The sequence below is a fragment of the Triticum dicoccoides genome, chromosome 5A (assembly GCF_002162155.2).
Source record: "Triticum dicoccoides isolate Atlit2015 ecotype Zavitan chromosome 5A, WEW_v2.0, whole genome shotgun sequence".
Lineage (NCBI taxonomy): Eukaryota > Viridiplantae > Streptophyta > Magnoliopsida > Poales > Poaceae > Triticum > Triticum dicoccoides.
The window spans coordinates 550,609,692-550,614,259 of record NC_041388.1 but is presented as its reverse complement, the minus strand read 5'-3'; the positions used below and the strand labels follow the sequence as shown (position 1 = coordinate 550,614,259).

Genomic DNA, 4,568 nt, shown 5'->3' with positions numbered 1-4,568 from the left:
GTTTGGTTTACTTTTATTTTGAAGCGGCTAAAAAATTTCAGAATTTTTCAGAGGAAAAAAATGCTTAGGAAAATGTTCCAAGGTGGTTCTTCAAGGAAGCAAGGACCCAAGCTTGCAATGCATGATGCTGACGAAGAGCCACCAAGAGACGCTCCAGTGCATCCTTGCGTGTGGCCTTCTGAAAATTTTGTGGTTCGAGCGGGAATAAAAGAAGAATTCAACGCATATTTGCGTAACGCCGATCTCGTGAGCTTCGAGGAAGAGAAGTGCAGTCAGTATCATAATCTCACTAGTTCCTTTGTGAGGAGGTTTGAATTTTCAACTTCACGTAATTCCCCAACTGTCATGTTTGATCTTTATGATAAATCTTATACCATGGACTTAGAGGATTTTACCACTGCATGCAAACTTCCACAATGGGGTAGTATAAGGGATCCTCGCAAATTTGAATTTAGAGATTTTCTAGCTAATATAAATGTAGGAGAATCTAGAGATATTACACAAGCTACCATAGGGAGCATTCACTTTCCTGCTATACATTATTTTGCTCTCCTCATAGGTAGATGCATAAATGTTAAAGATGAGGCATGTCACATGTGTGTCCCTGACCTCAGTATTCTTAGGAGTGTTGTGTTGGGAGACAAATCATATAATTTGGGAGCCATTGTTGCATGCAGGTTGCATCTTAATAGACGTAATGGAGATTTCTTTGGTGGAATTTACGCAAACCGCATAGCTAATTTTCTTGGTATAGATGTACGCGAAGATGATATTGAATTACCACCTGCTTACCTAGACTTTAATGTTATGGTTCATCACCAGTTTGTTGAGAGGAATGAATCACCTCTCCAATATCGACTAATCTTTGACAGACGACGTGATGTCCATATTACTCTCCCTGCCCCTGCCTTCTTTGATTATCAGGCAAGAGGAGGATATACTATTACCAGAGACACTACAAGAAATATGTCAACTTGTGACCTTGACTATTGGTCACTAAAAGTTCATTGTTTTTCATTTGCGACCTTTTTGTGACCAAAAAGAGAAGGTCAAAAGCCGGCGGTCGTAAACTGAAATTAACGGCCTTCTCTATGAGAAGGTCATAGACGTTTACGACCAAAACAGAAGGTCATTGAACCCATGACCTTTTGTTTTGGTCACTGGTTGTCTGACCAAGCCACGTCGGATCCGACGTGGCTAAATTGCGACCAATCGAAAAGGTCACTGACAAGATTCAGCCCGGTCCGATTGGGTGTTTTACATGGGCCAGGCCCAACAATTCAGCCTTTTATATATTTTTTCCTATTAATTCTCGACAGCCACATGGGCCAATGCCTACAATTCGGTCTTTTTATTTTCTGGGTTGTGGCCTTTTGCATTCTACATAATTTCTATTTTTGCTTTTATTTTTTATTAGATTCAATTTTCCATATAGTTCCTTATTTGGCTTTTATTTTATTTGGTTATAGGTTCAAATTTCAGATTATTGTAGTCAAGCAAGTCCAAAATTATCAAATTCTTCTAGGCGATGTGTCCCAATCATCAAATTTTAATTTTTTCACAGCTTGTTACTAAACCATGTACCAATCAGAAAGGAGAAACACATAAAAATCTTTAAATAATAGCCACAATTTTCCAGTCAAAAAGGAGAAACACAACTTATTACAATATTCCAGTCAAAGGAGAAACACAGTTTATTACAATATTCTAGCCACCACATAACCATACACTATTCCACTACAGATAAAACGCTTAGCAAGTACAAGGACATCTCCAACACCTTAACACCTTCAACCTACAAAACAGCACATACATCCACATATTAAGGACTGAGTTCACATCAATTGATACCTTGACATAAGGCAATAAGAAAATGTGCTCAGGTATGAACAAAAATAAAATAAACAAATTTTTAGACCATGGCGTGTACCACAAAAATCTGAACAAATGCATATATATCCACAAGGAGCACATGCTACATGCATCAAGCATCCGGTCATCAAGCATCAGGCCCATATATGTTTGAGAAGATGAGTAGATACCTGACTTCGTGTCGATGCTTTGAATAGCGCTATAGTTGATGAAGATCTGGTTCGTGTCACCTTTGACATCGATGTAATCAAAATACTTGAGAACCTGGGATACCAAATTGATCTTAGAAATGAAAATTGCAAATTATACATATATGGATGTACATAAACCAGTAGTAGAACCACTACAACCTATTACATTGCCTTACCAAAAGTACTAGCAAAAAAACTCTAATAACCAGGTCTACAACTCAATGCATCATAGCAACAGAACTGAAAAGATGAATGGCACCCAAGTAATTTTAGATGGAAACAAGTACAACTAGCAAGACACGAAGGAATTTTAGATTTACGTAAGGTTTACAAGAATAGGACACTGATACAGGATTTAAACAAGCATAGGACTTTGGTTATGCAGTTCTTCGGTGGTGTTAAACAATCATTAAACCATGTGTGTTAAAACCCATGATGCAAGAACCCATGAATCTGCATTCTCACTTGCTGACAAGTTACAAAAATATCCATTACATGGCCCAGAATTTGTTTTCTGAATAAAAACACTAACCAACAAAACCAAGCACACATCAATACATTCTGCAAAGATAGGATCATCTAGGCTCTAGTGATCATTTTAAGCACCAGTAGAACAAATATACCAAACCAGACCATGATCACCATGCATCAGGATTTATGGTTCTAGCAAAACATCAAATAGATGTGGATACACGCAGCAGGCATACCAGCTACTACAGTAAGAGGTTCATATGTTCCATGAACTGGAGGGAATATACAGGATGGCAGTCGTGTAGAGCTAGGGACGAGGAGGATGAGCTTGGTACCATTGTACCTGGATGGTAAACAATAAAACAAGTTATGGCAGCAGAAGCATCATGATTTATTCTTTATTAGAGGGATGGTGGTAGAAGGTCCAGCTACTACAATTAGAGGTTGCCAATTGAAATTAAGCTCGATTTAACAACACAAGATTTTGATACATTTATACAGTCCATAAGGTCAGCTAACTATTAAGGGCTTTCCTTTAGATTACAAACAATTATGTGTACAAGGCAATTCAGCATTTAAGTTGAAGGTTTTCGGTAGCAAAACAGAACATGATATATACTAAACAACTTGAACTGGTAATACACAACTAAATTGGCTATTAAGCAAGTTTAGGTTTCTTATCCAAACAAGGATGAGAAATATGCTCCTAAAATAATAATGCTATGTGCACACTTGGAGAATGACATGAAAGGCTATTTACTACAACATAAGTACACAAGCAGTATTTGCATCAGTACAGCTACACTAGCACATATTAGCAAACTATAGGCAAGTTTGTGGTTTTCAAAAAAAGGGTGCAACAGATACATTTTTGGGCAATACAAGTTCACAGGGACCATAGCACCTATGCAGCAAATATTTCTTTTCTGATTTTGCTGTTGTGCTTCATCTTTTTCAAATTCTGGGCACCCTGAGCCAAAGAAACAGCTGGTATAAGAATATGCATTAAGAGACAGCTAAATTATCTGTTGTACCCTGAGCCAAATTTTGTTCAAGTTAGTCTTGTCAATATATGTCCTTGTGCAATGAACAATGAACATGAACATTAGCATCAGAGCTAAGTCAGAGACAGCTAAAACATGACATTCTTTCGCAGAGTGCATCACGAACGAATACCGCATACGCACTTCCGCAGAAGCTAGAGACAACCAAAATTTGCACAGGGAGTTGACCCTGAATCTGAACTACTGCGACATGATGCAAAAGAGCGTGCCAAGAACAGGTTACCTTCCTCTCAGCGATCTTGCAGGATCGCCACCCCATGTAGAGCGGCTGGAACGTCCAAATCCTCCGCCTAGCCACGTGCCCTTGGAACAAGCTGGCGCCACCAATAGAGCCATATTCCCTGATGGCACCCAAAAACATAGTCAGAAATACCAAACTCGAGGGGACTGGATCGGACGAGGGAGGCAGAGCTTGGGTCAGCGGCTTACTATGGAGAAGGGAGGAACTTCAGAGAGCGGAGGCGGAGGAGGACAGCGAAGAGGCCGTGTGGAAGAGCGCGCCCAGAGCCCGCACGGCGGACGCCATGGACGGCGGCGGCCGCAGGAGCAGCGGAGTGGAGCACGCGCGGCTGGTGCTCGACGGTTTGCCGCCCCTGGCAGCGGCTGGGTGGGAGTACTTGTGCTGGGAGCGAGACTAGATCTGGGGGATTGGAAAGGACTTGTGCTAATATGACGAGGGGGTCGTCGACGGTAGATGCTCGATCGCACACAACAGCAAGACGTGGTGAAAACTGAGGCTCCACTGCGGGGAGGAAGGGAACAGGATCGAGAGGAGCACGATGACATCAGGAGGAAGGGGACATACTTGTGATCTGGATTGCGAGCCCATTGCCTCCATCGCGGGTCTGGAAGCACCGCATTGCTTGCTCGATCTGGGTCATAAATGGTGGGGGTGACAGCGGATCGGGGTGGGAGGGAGAGGGTTTGGGTTGGGGTGGCGGCGGTGGCTGTGGGTGTGAGCGAGACGGAG

The 4,568-nt window shown here is 41.7% G+C and overlaps 1 long non-coding RNA gene across 1 annotated transcript; it reads right to left on the bottom strand.

Moving 5' to 3' along the window:
- Positions 1-1,644: 1,644 nt before the first annotated feature.
- On the bottom strand, positions 1,645-2,871 carry LOC119297818. Its single transcript, XR_005145742.1, has 3 exons — positions 2,771-2,871; positions 2,043-2,136; positions 1,645-1,795 (listed from the first exon to the last, which is right to left on the bottom strand). It is a non-coding gene; the product is annotated as an uncharacterized LOC119297818 (long non-coding RNA).
- Between the last annotated feature and the right edge of the window lie 1,697 nt (positions 2,872-4,568).